Source organism: Neovison vison, chromosome 7 (genome assembly GCF_020171115.1).
Source record: "Neovison vison isolate M4711 chromosome 7, ASM_NN_V1, whole genome shotgun sequence".
Classification (NCBI taxonomy): Eukaryota; Metazoa; Chordata; class Mammalia; order Carnivora; family Mustelidae; genus Neogale; species Neogale vison.
This window is the reverse complement of record NC_058097.1, coordinates 25,607,065-25,623,163: the sequence shown is the minus strand read 5'-3', so window position 1 is coordinate 25,623,163 and position 16,099 is coordinate 25,607,065. Positions and strand designations below refer to the sequence as shown.

The 16,099-nt window shown below is 48.9% G+C and overlaps 1 long non-coding RNA gene across 1 annotated transcript; it reads right to left on the bottom strand.

The window, feature by feature from the left end:
• Positions 1–3,177: 3,177 nt before the first annotated feature.
• Positions 3,178–13,152, bottom strand: LOC122913773. The gene is made up of 3 exons (XR_006385737.1): positions 12,993–13,152; positions 11,847–11,934; positions 3,178–3,302 (listed from the first exon to the last, which is right to left on the bottom strand). It is a non-coding gene; the product is annotated as an uncharacterized LOC122913773 (long non-coding RNA).
• Between the last annotated feature and the right edge of the window lie 2,947 nt (positions 13,153–16,099).

The following is a 16,099-nucleotide window of genomic DNA, read 5'->3' as shown; positions in this document are numbered from 1 at the left end:
AGTTAAGTGTCTGCCATGGCTCAGGTCCTGGGATCCAGCCCCAAGTAGGGCTCTCCACTCTGTGGGGAGGCTGCCTCCCTCTCTCTCTCTCTCTCTCTCTCCAATAAATTAAAGGCTTTATTTTATTTTTTAAGATTTTATTTATTTATTGGAGATAGAGAGAGATAAAAAACAGAGAGAGAGACAGCAAGAGCAGGAGGGACAGGGAGGGAGGGAGAGATGGTCAAGCCGAGGCCATGCTGAGCTGAATCATGACCTGAGCTGAAACGGAGTCAGACACTTAACCCACTGCACCACCCAGGGGCTATTACAATCTTTTTTTTTTTTTTTTAAGATTTTACTTAGTTATTTATTTGAGACAGGAAGAGTGAGCACAAGCGGGGGTGGGGGAGCAGCAGAGGGAGAGGGAGAAGCTCAGCAGGGAGCCCAGCACGGACCTCAATCCCAGAACCCTGGGATCACAACCCAAGCCAAAGGCGGATGTTTAAACAACTGCACCACCCAGGCGCCCCAAAATCTTTTCTTTCTTTCTTTCTTTCTTTCTTTCTTTTTCTTCCAAGATGGCTAGCGCCTTGGAACAGCCCGGGCTGGGAGGTTGAGGACTAGGAGAAGCTAAGCAGGGTCACAGAAACCAAGAGCATGGAGGGACTCCATGTTTTTGTGCAGTCCAGAGAGGAAGGGATTGACGAGGCCTTGGGCTGTGTGACAGCACCAGTGGTGACCTTGGAGAGGGCCAGTTTCTGTAGAATGAGGGGGCAGAAACCAGATCCAAGTGGGAGCTGTAACTGGAAGAGAAAGGAGATTTGGGTTTGGTTTGGTTTTGTTCTGAAGATGCAGAGGTTGGCGCATATTTAAATGCTGGTGAACTTGTTTTGGAAAGAAGTTATCTCTCCTCAGATTTTAGATAGCTGGAAGCACAAGATCTCCTTTGTTTTCTGAAAGGAAGGAAGATACACTTGGCCTTTGATCTCCCGAGGCCTCCTCTTCCTAATGTTTTTCTCTAAGGCAGAAGTATCCAGGGAGAGCCCCATTCAGAGGGGCACCCAAGGCACCCTTCCCCAGGCTGCTGACTTCTGGAAGAATGAAGGGCTGTAACCTTCCCCCACCCACCCGGCTTCCTCAGGGGCACCATGTCCCACCTACTGCTTCCAGGCCTCCACACACCTCTCCCCACCCAGGAAGTTGCACGCCAGGTCAGTGTCCCCTTTATAGACAAAAGGGCACAAAGGTCATGGTGCCACAGCTCGTGGCAGAAAGTGGTCATGTCACATGGTACGTCAGTCCTGAGAACTAAGCTGGGAGCTGCAGGGAGAAGCAGCTGGGAACTGGGATTCCCAGGGTCTGCAAGAAGCTCCTCCTGGACATGGACCTACCCGCTCCCGCAGGATTACAGCTCTCCCAACCCTCTTTCTGACTCTAGGGTCCCCACCTCTATGCCCTCTGCTTCCAACTACAACAGGTGCCTCTCCCTCAACCACTTCTTCTTCTAAAAAATATTTGATACTTCCTGTGTTCCAGACCCTGTACAGGTGCTAGGATTATAACAGTGAACAAACATCCTGCCCTCCATTTATTTATTCATCCATTCATGATTTTTAGAGAGAGTGGGAAAGTTGGGGAAGGACAGAGGCAGAGGGAGAGGGTGAGGCTCTTCAGGCAGCTCCATGCCCAGCACGGAGCCCTATGTCAAGGCACATGACCTGAGCCAAAATCCAGAGTCGGACGCTTGACTGACTGAACCACCCAGGCACCCCCTGGCCTACAGATGATACCTGTTATCTCTGTCCTAACTCTTCCCAAGGAGACCCCTCAGCCCTGTGAGATTCCAGCCTCACTGTCATGCCTTTACCAGTGGCTGCCGGATCTCGGGTTCTTGGGCAGAGTTCCCCAGGCGGAGAGGGAGACCCTGCCTTGTGTAATTCGGGTTCAGCTGCAAGTACAGGGTAGGGCACTGATTCATCAGGAGGTGAAGACAGTGAGCGGAGGAGAGGGTTATGAGGTGGAAAGCCTCAGCTGTTCCCTCCCCCAATCCCACTATTTCACACTCAGGCCTCACAAACTTAGTGAATCCCTATAGAGATGTTCTTGGAATTCCACAAACTCTTTTCACGTTTTATACCCCTGATCCATTTCTGTAACTCTGCTCATCCCCTTCACATATAGACTATGCTTTCCCCCTTTTCTAGACCACAGGATGAATGCCCTCTACAAAACGGAAGGGTTGGCTCAAAGGATCTGGAAGTCCTTTCCACCTGGAACTGTCCTGTCACAGCTGCCCAGGCTCCACCCCGTATTCCAATGGGAAGTTTTCAGAAGAATTACCTGGGGAGGCAGGACAGAGAGGAGGGGAGGCTAGATCGTTCCTCCTTGTCCTGCTCTCTGCCTTACCATCACCATATGATAGTCTCAAGAAATAAGGACTCAAGGACACAGCAGCTCCAGATGGGGGAAGGAGGAGCCCCTGGGGAAGTGCTGCCTGTCCCCTATTCCCACCACCCTGAGCGCCACACCCTCCTGCTTCCTTTCAGGTTCAGACCGAGATGTCCACAGTCCACCGTCGCCCTGGCACAGAAGCACCCAAGTCCGCCTCCTTGGAGACATATTCCAGCTCTGCCCTGGGTGGGGCGACCGGATGGGGTGGAGGCAGGTGGCAGGGCAGGAGAGGATTCACCTGAGGCGGAACAAAGGAGACAACAGATCATCTAGTGCACTGCAGGAGAGCAGTGGGCAGGACGGCCAAGGAGAGACTGTCTGCCGGGAAGCAAAGGAGACACTGGTGGGGTCTAGAGCAAAGAGGAGGAGTGAGGAGGTATAGGAATGTATAAAATGTTCTTTTTTCAGTTTCTGTGTCCATTTGTAAGTAGTCTGTGGATCAGCGAGGGCCTGTGGGTATTTTGAGGTGGGCTGCCTAACGAACCTGTTTGCATTCAGCTCGGTTGTCACCATGGACCAGCGGCCTCACTCAGCTTTCCATTCCTCAACCCTATTGCCTAAAAGCAGCCTCTATAGTGCCCCACCCCCTGACAGATTGACAGTGACAAATCTTTGGCATTTGGGTAAAGGTCTCATTTTCAGTAGCTCCTTCATGCTGGACCAGGCGGCAGGGGGCACGTGCGGAGCACGCTGTCCTTACCTAAATTTGTTGGTCCACTGGGGGTTAGACCAAATGCATGGTATTACATTAACGTGCTGATGGGTGATTTGAGTGAAACTTCTTGGTGGCCAGGTCCACGGGATCCTCCAGTGGGGTGGGCTGGAATCTTGGCTGAACCATCATCATTTGTACATGGAATTGTTGGATTCTAGAAGAGACACATTTAACAAAGAGATTAAAGAGAGGGAACCAATAACTAGGAGCACAACTATTGAGGCCAGGGGTCCTAAGGGAAGAAGCCAGGATAGCCAAGACCAGGTTTCTTTTCAGGAAAACCATCTTTTGGGTTGCGAAGTCCCAAAGGGAGGAAGCCTACTGAAATCAAATTATGGACATTTTCTTGTATTTGTGTTTATAAAACAGAGTTCCATGGAGGGGCCCTACCTTTGGATCTGGGAATTTGCCCTGCGGCCAGGAAACATTACATAAAAAGATGAGACACTTTTCCTTAGGTCTTTGTGAGGGGGGTCAAATTTGTTCCAGTTTTTAAGATTGCAGCCAAAGGGGGGCACCTGGGTGGCTCAGTGGGTTAAGCCTCTGCCTCCCGCTCAGGTCGTGATCTCAGGATCCTGGGATCGAGCCCAGAGTCGGGCTCTCTGCTCAGCAGGGAGCCTGCTTCCCTCTCTCTCTTTCTCTCTCTCTCTGCTTGCTTCCTGCCTCTGTCAAATGAATAAATAAAATATTTTAAAAAAGATTTTACTTATTCATTTGACAGAGACAGAGATCACAAGTAGGCAGAGAGGCAGGCAGAGAGAGAGAGGAGGAAGCAGGCTCCCCGCTGAGCAGAGAGCCCGATGTGGGGCTCTATCCCAGGACTCTGGGACCAAGACCTGAGCGGAATGCAGAGGCTTTAACCCACTGAGCCACCCAGGCACCCTGAATAAATAAAATCTTAAAAAAAAAAAAAAAAAGATTACAGCCAAAGGGCAAGTCTAAAGGAATAGAGAGGATTTGTCCCAAACTGGGAGGGATTCTCAAAGGGGTGTCCCACTAAAGGGAATGGAGCGCCAACTAGTGGTCACAATTTCAGTGGGGGGGGGGCTATTGACCTGAAAAAGGACTTTTTTTGCAGGGCAACTGACTCCAGGGGGGCAACCCAGCAAGGAGATAAGGTGGTGGCAAATGGTAGTTGGAATCCCTGCTGGGGTGTCCCTGGCAACAGGGAAAGCTAGACGCGGGGGAGCAAACTGGGTCAGAAAAAGGACGGGAAGGACCCACCACTGACTCTTAGGAACATATTCTGCCCACAGACCAGGATGGCAGCTGACCCTGTGGGAACAATGGAAGAAAGGTAAGGCCCTAAAGAAGCAAGGTGGCTGAGAAGCAGCCAGCATCAGGAAAGGATCCCAACTGAGTCCAAAACGGGTGTAGATTCACCCTGGATGAGCTGCTGCTGCCAGTTGAGCCACAGGGAGGGAATGGAGGCCTCCAGAGGGATGGAGTGGGAGAGGGGAGGAAGGCGGTCCTTCAGTATCACGGGCAGGGACAGTCCAACCCCTCCACTGTTAGACCTTCAGATCACACTTGGGAGCCACCCTGGCCAGAGATCTTCAGTCATCTGAGGAGTGATAGGGTTAGACCACCCAAGGGCCTAAGGAGAGGGAGGGAAGGATCCCTCCAAAGGACAGGAGGGGAAATCCCTCAAGCTTTTGGGCAAGGGTAGTCTGGCAGGTTCCTCCTTGGACTTCACATTGGAATAACCTCAGCAGAGACTGTCAGTTCCCCAAAGAGTACTAGACTCAGTCCCCTGAAGAAAAGTCCCCAGAAATACCTGGAGACTCTGAGGAGAGTCCCCAGGGTTGGCAGAGGGGCCCCGTAAGGGCCACCAAACGTGGGACAACCCAGTCGGGTGGAGGGGATGGCATGGGCAGTGAAAGCATTCACCTGAGGCAGAACAAAGACAGAAGTTTATCTCGTGCACTTCAAGGGAGCAGTGGGCAGGGCAGCCAAGGGGAGACGGTCTGTTGGGAGGCAAGGGTAGGGGCTGTAGTTAAGGGGAAAATAAGCAGGTATGGGAATGTACAGAATTCCCTTTTTTGGTCCCTGTGCCTGGTTGTAAGTACCCCGTTGGTCAGCGAGGGCCTGTGGGCATTTTGAGGTGGGCTGCCTGATGAATCTGTTTGCATTCAGTCCGGTCATCACTGTGCGTCCCTGGCCTCACTTAGCTTTCCATTGCTCAAGCTTGTTGCCTAATGTGGCCTCTATACCCTAGATAACCTTGCACTACAATGAAACCTCTCTAAGCTTCAGTTCCTTCATCTGTAAAATGAGCATAACGATAGTGGAGGTTCTTTGGAGGGTAAAATAAGACAAAGTCTGAAAAATACTTAGTGCTGGGCATAGGAGGAGTTCATTTATTCAACAAATAGTCATTCAGTGCCTCCTGTGTGCTAGGCATTGGGAAGGTGGCAGCAAAAACAGCAAGTTCCTGCATTTGTTGATCTTGTACTAAAACAGGGATGGGCAGGGGATGAGCAATAATAAATAAATAAAGCAAGCCAGGCAACCAAAGTGCTGTGAAAAGTAATGAAGCAGAACAAGTTGCTGGAGTGACAAAGGAGTGGGCAGCTACTTTTGTTTAGGGAGATCTCTCTGAGGATCTGAGTGGAGATCTGAATGAATTGAGCAGGCTTCTAATGGCACAGGGTCCCAGGCAGGGGACCAGAAAGTGCAAAGGCCCTGAGGTTGATATCTGGTGAGTCTGCAGGTGAGGCTGAACCAGAGCTGCGATGGTGGTGGTTGTAATGGTGATGCTGTTGTTGGTGGTGGTGGTTGTGGTGGTGATGGCGTTGTTGGTGGCAGTTGTGGTTATGATGGTGGTGGTGAATGTAGTAGTGGTGGTTATAGTATTGTTGTGTCAGAGGGTTTAGTTCTGAGTCTTTCTGGGAAACAAGGTGTGATCTATAGATATACAAAGGAAGGCTGAGTTAATCAATCACATGCACTAAAGGTGCTTGCTTAAAAACACTATGAAGGAGGTGCCTGGGGGACACAGTCAGTTGGGTGTCCAGCTCTTGGTTTTGGCTCAGGTCATTACCCCATAGGTCGTGGGATTGAGCCCAGAGTCTGGCTCATGCTCTGCACGGAGTCTGCTTCAGATTCTCTCTTCCTCTCCCTCTGCCCATCCCCCTCCTGCACAATTGCTCTCTCTCTCTAATAAACAAATCTTAAAAAACAAACAAAAAAAGACTACTAAGTTGGCTGGAAGGGCCAAGGCAGAGGCTTTAGAATCACCAAATTAGGGGTGCCTGGATGGCTCAGTCAGTTAACCATCTGTGTTCAGCTCACAACATGATCCTGCGGTCCTGGAATCTGACATGGGGTTCCTTGCTCAGCGGGAACTGCTTCTTCCTCTGCCTCCACACACCCCCCCACCTGTTTGTGCTCTCTCAAATAAATACGTAAAATCTTTTTAAAAAATCACTAAATTAGAAGGATATTATAATAGTCTAGGCAACAGATGAAAGTGAACTGGACTGGATAGAAAGGTGGGGAGAAGTGATACTGGTAATGCTCTCTAGACCACAGGGCACAGCCCTAACCATCTTATACCCGCCTGACCAACCACTTACTGGGGTGGCCATGTGATACTGGTATCTTCAGACAGGGTTGCTCATGTTGGCAGCATCACACCCCTAGGGGCCATGTGTTCCCCAGCAGGGTGAGCAGAGGTGGAGGGTGTTAAGGCAATGCCCAGAAGCATGCGGGAAGTTTCTAGAACCTGCAGAGAGGAGTCAGTCCAAGGTCCTTCCAGGGTTAAGGGTATAGCCACAATATACTACACTTTTGGCCACAGGGTCGAATTATTTTGACACCCAACATGCTGAAAACTTACAGTACAGCATGTGAGACCTGAGCTTGCGCCCTCTGGCGTCTCAAAGCCGGGGCACACCTCCATGCCATACCATAGGGAGTTGAAGGCACCGCTACAACCCACTCCCTGGAAGAGAGTTACCAAGTACCAGCCAGCTCTGACAAGCCAGTGAGCTCTATTCTGATTTGGGGGAAGTGTTCCCAGTTTATGTTTTACAGTTTGGCTCACCCGGATGAGGGCAAAAGCTTTCAGGTTCTCTCATCCCACCTCTTCCCACTTCTTGTAGCTTTCCAGCAATCTCCAGTTGTGCACACGCACCGTAGTAGGAACTTGGCGGGACTGGGCAGAAATCTGAGCTCGAGTGCCCAGGAAATGCTCCTAAAGTGTTCGTTCCCGTTTGAAAACCTAAGTTTGGTGACCTGTAATAGCTCCCTGGATACAGCAATCCTTTGACAAAGGTCAAATGAAATTACGAATAAATAAATAAATAATAAGTAAACAAACAAGTAAAAGGGTGAGGCACTCCCTATTTTGGGATTCCTGCCAAGGCTAATCAGAACCCTGAAGGCCGAGCATGGGAAGCACTGGCAGGAACACTCTCTGGGCTACCCATCTCCTCTGAGTTGTCATCCACTCCGCTCCTGGTGAGAGACATCCTGCTGCTTATTTTGTGTAAAAACAACTGCTTCCTCCTCTCTCGCTGCCTGCCTCTCTGCCTGGTTGTGATCTCTGTCTGTCAAATAAAAAAACAAAAAACAAAAAACAAAAAAACTTTAAAAACACCATAGTGTGCTGGGGCCCCTGGCTGGCTCAGTCGGTAGAGCATGTGACTCTTGGTGTCTGGGTCCTGAGTTGGAGCCCCACACTGGGTGTGCAGCCTATTGGAAAAAAAAAAAAATCACAGAGTGCTGTGTAGTTGGCCTGAATCAATTAATGAAGTCAGAGCCAATTTGGAGTTACCCCAGACTAACTTATATATTTGCACTTAGATATGTACACTCTCTTGGGTGGGTGAGTCAGGTGCAGCGGGACAGCAAGTGCTGCGGGTGAAGTCAAGGGCAGTCCTCTCTCGTGCAGCAGACTGAATGTTCTCTCTGATGTGGATCAGGGTCTGTCTGCTGAGAGTTTTGCCAAGGCCTTTGCGGGTTTCTTCTTGATTAGCTCAGGGTAGGAGGTAGGGTCCTTCTGCCAGGAAGCTATACAGCCAGGGGGACAACCCTGCCCTTAGAAACAAAAAAATTCTGAATTCTAGTCCACACTCTGTTTCCTAATGCCTGGAAGGCCTCAGGGTAGTTTGTTCTCCTGTCTATAAAATGGGGATAATAATGCCTATTCTAAACAATAAAATTAACCCTGGAGTACACCAAACTTCTCTACGGCTTGAATTCTCTCTCTCTTTTTAAAGATTTTATTTATTTATCTGACAGAGAACTAGAGAGGGAGAGCATAAGTAGGTAGAGCGGCAGGCAGAGGGAGAGGGAGAAGCAGGCTCCCCGCTGAGCAGGGAGCCTGATGTGGGGCTTGATTCCAGGATCCTGGGATCGTGACCTGAGCTGAAGGCAGACGCTTAACTGACTGAGCCACTCAGGTGCCCCTATGGTTTGAATTCTTAATAAGGACAATCCTTAATAAGAATAATATATAAGGATTTATATATTAATAAGGACTATATATATTTGCAATTTAAAAAGCAAAAAGAAAGGGGTTCCTGGCTGTCTCAGTTGGTGGGGTGTGCGACTCTTGATCTCAGCGTCATGAGTTCAAGCCCCATGTTGGGCATAGAGATTATTTAAAATTTTTTTAAAAAGGGAAAAGGAAAAAAAATAAAAAGGGAAAAAGAAATCAAACTTTTAAAAAGATCACTGTATTTTCTGAAATGATTATCACAAGTTTAGTTAACATCCATTACCTCACATAGCTACATTTTTTTTCTTATGATGAGAACTTTTAAGGTTTACTCCACCAACAACTTTCAAATACACAATACAGTATTATTAACTTTGTAACCATGCTGTTTATTATATCCTCAGAACATACCAATCTTATAATGGATAGTTTTTACCTTTTGACTACCTTCCTCCATTTTCATGTTTTGTTTTTTTTTAGATTATTTATTTATTTGACAGACAGAGATCACAACCAGGCAGAGAGGCAGGCAGAGAGAGAGGAGGAAGCAGGCTCCCCGCTGAGCAGAGAGCCCGATGTGGGGCTCGATCCCAGGACCCTGGGACCATGACCTGAGCCGAAGGCAGAGGCTTTAACCCACTGAGCCACCCACGCACCCCTCTCCATTTTTTTAAAAAGTAGTCTCCACCCAGTGTGGAGCCCAAGGCAGAGCTTGAAGTCATGACCCTGAGAATAGGGCCTGAACTGAGACCAAGAGTAGGACACTTAACCTACTGAGCCACGCAGGCACACCTTTCTTTCATCTCTGAAGGATAATTTCATAGGGTACAGAATGCTAGATTGTTTTTTTTTTTCTTTCAATATTTAAAATATTTTACTCCACTCTCTTCTCAGTTGTATGGTGTCTGAGGAGAAATCAGATGTAGTTTTTTTTCTTTTTCTTATTTTTTAGATTTTATTTACTTACTTGAGAGAGAGGGAGAGTACAGAGGGAGAGTGAGAGGGAGTGAGAGGGAAACAGACTTTTTTGTGGAAAGCCCAATGCGGGGCTTGATCTCAGGACCCCCACATCATTAGTCAAGCCAAAGGCAGACACTTAACTGACTGAGCCACCCAGGTACCCCTTAGATGTAGTTCTTTTTTTTTTTTTTTAAAGATTTTATTTATTTATTTGATAGAGAGAGAGATCACAAGTAGGCAGAGAGGCAGGCAAAGGGACAGAAGGAAGCAGGCTCCCCACCAAGCAGAGACCCGGATGCAGGGCTCAATCCCAGGACCCTGAAATCATGACCTGAGCCGAAAGCAGAGGTTTAACCCACTGAGCCACCCAGGCGCCCCTATAGTTCTTATCTTTACTTCTCTATAGGTGTTCTCATTACATTTCCCCACTCCACCTGCCCCAGCTCTTTTAGGATTTTTAAATTTATCTTTGACTTTTTGTATTTTGGAAATGATATGACTAGGTGTCATTTTTTCTTAAAGTAACCTTTATACTCAATGTGGGGCTCAAACTCACAACCCTGACATCAAGAATCCTATGCTCTACCAACTGAGCCAGTCAGGTACCCCTAGGTGTCACTATTTTTTGGCACTTATGCTGCTTGGTGTTCTCTGACCTTCCTGGATCTGTGATTTGGTGTGTGACATTAATTTAAGGGGAATTCTCAGTCATTATTTTTTCAAAAAAATTTTTTTTCTGTTCCTTTCTCTCTTCTTCTAGTACTCCCATGATGTGTATGGTAGTCCCTGATAGTTTTTGGATTTCTGTTTTTGTTTTGTTTTTAGTCTTTTTTCTATTTACTGTTCAGTTTGGACATTTCCACTGAGAAATCCTGAAGCTCAGAGAGTCTTTCCTCAGCTGTATCTAATCTACTAATACACCCATGAAATGCATTCTTCATCTCTCTTCCTGTGTTTTTTATCTCTTGCATTTCTTATTGGTTCTTAGAATTTCTATCTTTCTGCATGCACTGTCCATGTATTCTTACATGCTATCTACTTTATCCTCCAGAGCTCTTTTGGCCTATTGCTCATCATTGTTTTAAATTCCTTGTCTGGGGGCATCTGGGAGGCTCAGTTGGTCAAGTGTCTGTCTTTGGCTTGGGTCATGATCCAGGAGTCCTGGGATCAAGCCCACCACATCGGGCTCCCTGCTTGGCCCTGCTTCTCCTTCTCCCTCTGCCCCCTCCCCACCACACTTGCTCATGCTTTCTCTCATATAAGTGAATAAAATCTTTTTAAAAAGTAAAATAAATTACTTGTCTGTTAATTCCATAATCCTTGCCATATCTGACCATATTTTTGGCCTTTAATTGGTCTCATAATTTTTTCTTGATGACTGGACATAATGGACTGAGTAAAAGGAACTGCTGTACATAGGCTTTTCCTTTTTTCTATTTTTAAAAGATTTATTTATTTGAGAGAGAGAGAGAGAGAGAGAGCAAGCACAAGCAGGGGGAGCAGCAGAGGGAGAGGAGAAGCAGGCTCCCCACCAAACAGGGAGTCCGATATGGGGCTTGATCCCAGGACACTGGGATCATGACCTGAGCTGAAGGCAGATGCTTAACCAACTGAGCCACCCAGTCACCTCTACATAGGCTTTGCATGAAAGAGTGGCCAGGTGTTGGAGGAAGGGCAGCATTCTGTAATCCTATGACTCAGCCACAGGCTTCAGTGATTCTGTGTGCCCCTGGCTTGTGAACCTCACACAGGGTTCTTATTTCTCTCCCCCGTGTTTTCTAGATGGGGCAGAGCCAGTAGAGTGGGCTGGACCTCTCTATTCCCTCTCCTCCACAGGGAACACTAAAGCTGGCTGGAGTTGGGTATTTCCCTTCCCTTAGGTCAGTTAGGCTCTGATAAAAATCCCAGCAGGTTAGGCTCTGGTTAAATGTTAAGTTTCCTCTGAGGGCAGATCTTGTTCAAGAACAGAATGCTCTGGCATGTTTCAGAACGTGTCTTCTATTCTCCCCTCCTGGAAACTCTAGGGGATTTTCCTCTGACATTTCCTATGAGAACCTGCAGAGTTCCAGGAAGTAAAATGACCAAAGTGGGCTCCCTCCCCATGACTGGGACCCCCTGTGTTTTCTCTCTTAGATTTGTGCACACTGAGCCTCCAGCCACTCATCAGCTACAGCTCTGGGGGCCCAACCCTGGCATGTGTTTCTGCCCACAAGGGCTTCTGTCTCATAATTGGATGTCACTCTCTACAGTTTTGGGGGGTGCAGCAGGGTGCCCTGTAATTTGGCATCTTACCCATCTAAGAGGAGTTGTTGGCTGCAGCTTGCTCAGCTTTTTACTTGTTAGAATGGAGTGGCCACATCCAAGCTTCTTACATGCTGGACTGGAAACACATGAATTTCATTTTTAATGGATGAATGAAGAGTCTTCCCTCCCAGGAAACACAAAGTGTTCCTTCACAGTACAGTGTGTCTGCCTTCTTCCTGGCTACAATGTCTCTGGCCTTTGTCTACACCTACTGAAATTTTTTTCATTGTATCAAGCAGTGAATTATTACCAAATCTGGATTTGGAATATCTAGTCTGTATCTAGCATATGTACCTACGTAACTGGTTTCTGGGATTGTTTGATTGGCCTGATTCCCCCACCAGACTGGAGGGCAGAATCTAGAGGTGGTCCTGCCCCCAATTTTGGGGCATCCCTCAGGGGTCCTAGGCAGGAGCCAAATCACAAGGAGCTCTGGTGACTCAGCGAAGAGGAGTCTCTGATTTCATGAGAAGAAACACACAAAAGTGACCTCTACTGACCAAAAGAAGACACTGCAGTTACTTTTCCTCCCTTCTAGCGGAGGGAAAGGATCAACATAATCCCACCAGTTTCCAGGCATTTCATTACGCCACTTGTCCTTGGATTTACAATGTTGAGGTCTACAAGGTGGGCACCATCACTCCCACTTTAGAGCTGAGAAAAGCAGGGTTGAGAGACCGGAACTGATTCCGAGTTTCCGCAGTGTAAGAAGCATGACTAAGATCCACCCCCCAGGTCTGTGCGAGGCTAAAGCCTTGCTCTGCCCACCCGTCCACTGTTCCTCAAAGTGGGGTCCAAGGACCAGAGCCTAGGCAACATAGGGAGCATTAGCAATACAGACTTCATGGGGCGCCTGGGTGGCTCAGTCGGGTGAGCCTCTGGCTCATGGCTTCTGCTCATGTCATGATCTCAGGATCCTGAGACTGAATCCCATGTGGGGTTCAGCGGGTTGTCTGCTTGGGATTCTCTCTCCCTCTCTCCCTTTGCCCCTTCCCCTCTCTCAAATAAATAAATAAATAAAGCCTAAAAAACAAAACCCAACAACCATCAACACATACTTCAGACCTAGGCCTCCTGAATCAGAATTTGTATCCTAAGGAGGATAAATAAAATAAATAAAAATGTTGTCTGTACCTTAAAGCTTGAGGAGTGCCCTGCCTCCTGCGAAGTGGTAGGCGAGCCCCAGTTCCTCTTCCTGAAGAGATACTGAGTTCTCGTAGTTATTCTGTGAATGTGGATCTCTGGCTACAAAGCACTTCTGTCATTTTTCCATGTACCGTCTTTATGTTGTCTCCCTTTTCCCCTGGGAGGCAAATAGGGTCCACGATTATCATTCTGATTTGAGAGCTGGGAAAACAGAAGCCCACAGGGCTGCCATGATCTGCCCAGAGCTACCGGTCAGCAGGCTTCCCAGCACTTGGGACGGACTGGCTTAAGAACCTTCCATTTTGCACAACTCCTTGGAGCATCTTAGTACTTGCTTCATAGGATACTGCCTGATCCATGAATTGCCTAATAAAGCCTACTTGATATTCATATTTACTCAGTTGAATTTTTTTTTAAGAGGGAGGGGTAGAGGAGAGGGGCAGATGGAGAGCGAGAGAATTCTAAGCAGGCTCCATGCTGGGCACAGAGCCACTATGGGGCTCCATTTCAGCCCTGAGATCATGACCTGAGCCGAAATTGAGTTGGACACCTAACTGAGTCAGCCAGGTACCCCTTAATTTTGTTTTTTGAACAGGAGCTATGCCCTTGCTCCCATGGAGATTACAGCGTAATGGAGACCTAAGACCAGTGCTTACACGTATGGTGAACAAGATGGGGAGTATCTTGAATATCATGACTGAATGGATGAACACGACTGTTTGCTTTTAACGTCGGTGAAAACCTTCATTCTCTCTGTTCACTCAGAGAACGTGAAACCAAACCTCAAGCTCGGGTCTTCATGGTCCCTTGTAAAGTATGACCCAAAGCTGTCTCACCCCTCCAGCCTTTCAATAGTACTAGGCCACTTCAGATGTATTTTCCTGGAGAGTTCCCACTCCCACCGGGAGGGAAAGGCTGTGTGGTGGAAGATGAGCTGGTTAGACTTCACCCTACAGGCAAGTCTCCCTGCCTCATGGCTGCTCTCCCACACCGGGCAATACCTGGCAGACAACACCCACTTTTCAGTTCTTCAAATACCAAGTACCAAACACCAGATTCTTCCCCTCAGGGCTTTTGCACATGCAGTTCCCATGGCCTGGAAAGGTTTTCTTACTTGTTTTCATTTAGTTTATTCCTACTCATCACTCAGGGGCCAGCTCAAATGCCGCTTCCTCCAAGAAGGTTTCCCCGACTCCCCAGACAAGTTTCAGGCCCCCAAAGAGAACATTCTATTTTCTTCTTGCCACATATCACAAATCGCAAGTATGCACTTGTGTGACCACGTGCTTAGCATCCGTCTTACCCATCTGTCTGAGAGTGGAGCTGCTGTCTTGCAGAGTGCCTCCCTGCCAGCCCTGAGCAGTGAGAGCCTGGGCTCTGTAAGCGGGGCCTGCTCAACACAGGCCTCTGAAGGGATGACGGTGGTTGTTCAGGAGTTTGAAGCTCATCCCAGAACGGGAGATCAGCCAGACACGCAGCAGAGAGCCCAGTCTGAAGCCATACGGTGTGGGGAAAATTCGAAGAGGGCTTGAACCAAGGCAGAGGCAGCAGGACAGGAGCCTAGGGGGAAATGCCCAGGTTTGCAGGGAAGGGCTGGTGGGATGTAGAAGAAAGGGGAGTCCTCACAAACCACTTGTATGTTCCCATCTCAATGAAGGGAGCATGGCAGTACTCACGTCTGAGACAGGTCAAAGTCGATTAAGGTCAAAAGTCCCCGCCTACCCTCCCCCAACTCCACCTACCTCCCTCCAGTCAGTGGCCTGGACTCTGTCCCCAGCACCAGACAGAGGCCACACAGCTCAGCAGCACAGCCTCTTTTTATTAACCATCTTCCCTGGTATGAATGTGCACAAGTAGAAAAGAAACCGTAAAATACCCTGGCAGGGAGGGCAGGGCAGGGGGCTCCTGAGGTTAGGCCAAATGGCCAGATTCCAGCTCCTTCTCCTGACAGGTATGTTTCTGTGCGAGAACTCCCCATACATCCCCCATCCCTTAGCTGAAATCCAACCTCAGGGGGCTGTGCAGCCCTGCTGACTGGACCTCCTAGCCTTGGCAGGGATGGGCGCTGGAAGGGCCTGGCACTATGCAGGGGCTAAGAGAAAGCAGCAGCATGGGTCTTGCCTGAGGGGCTGAGGATGGGTGGAGGGGGGCACGGGGATGTGAGGAAAGGTGGTCATCCAGGTTGGGAACTGAGGAGAAGCCTACTTCGCCGCCAGCCTGCCTCTGCTTCTGTGAGCTCACTGCCCTGAGTGGTGGGCTGCTGGGTGGGGGTCCCGCTCATCTGTCCTATGGAGGTTTTGGGCAGGAGGGGCTGAGGAAATGCGGAGAATTCCAGGTGGAGGAAGCCCGATTCAATGCCTGGGTTTGGTCGAAGTGAACAGCCGGAGAAGGAAAAATGGGAATCAGACCAGGAGAACAGTGTCCCTCCTCACCCCATCTGGGGCACAATCCATGTATGACCTCAGTGTGATTGACAGGCAGCTGAGGCTGGCCCGGTGGACCCCTGGAGCTGCAGAAGCGGGCAAGAGAAGGGAGGTCTACTACCCCCAGGCTTATGCGAGGAGAGACTGAGCTAGAAAAATGGGGTAGGGGGTGAAGAAACAATGAAGGGAGGGAACAGACCAGATCTAGACTGGAAGGGAAACTTCCACACTGGTGTGACTATACTCAAATGTTGCCCAGTCAGTGACAACTCAGCTGCTCTTCTCTGAGGGCTACCCTGCTAGGGCTGACAGGAGAGAGATGACTAGAGAGCAGGCAGAAGAGAAGCAGTCAATGAAAGAGAAGCTTATCAGAGAGGCTCCCCCGGACCCTGACTAGCCCAGCCTGCATGGGTTTGGAAGGTTCCAGCCTTCTCTATCACCCAACCTGTGCCTCTGAAACAAGGGGCCCACCTAGAATCGGAGAGAGAAAAGCAGACGTCCTGCCAAGGGAAAAACTAACCAAGGAGTCCTCACAGCACCGTGGCGGCATGGCACGGCCCCCGGCCTCTGGTTCAGAGCCGGGCTGGCACCGTTTGTAAACATTAGACTTGATGATGTCTGCGAACGGAGGAAGACAGGGATGCCTGACCCTCAGGTTTGGGGAAAGAGGCC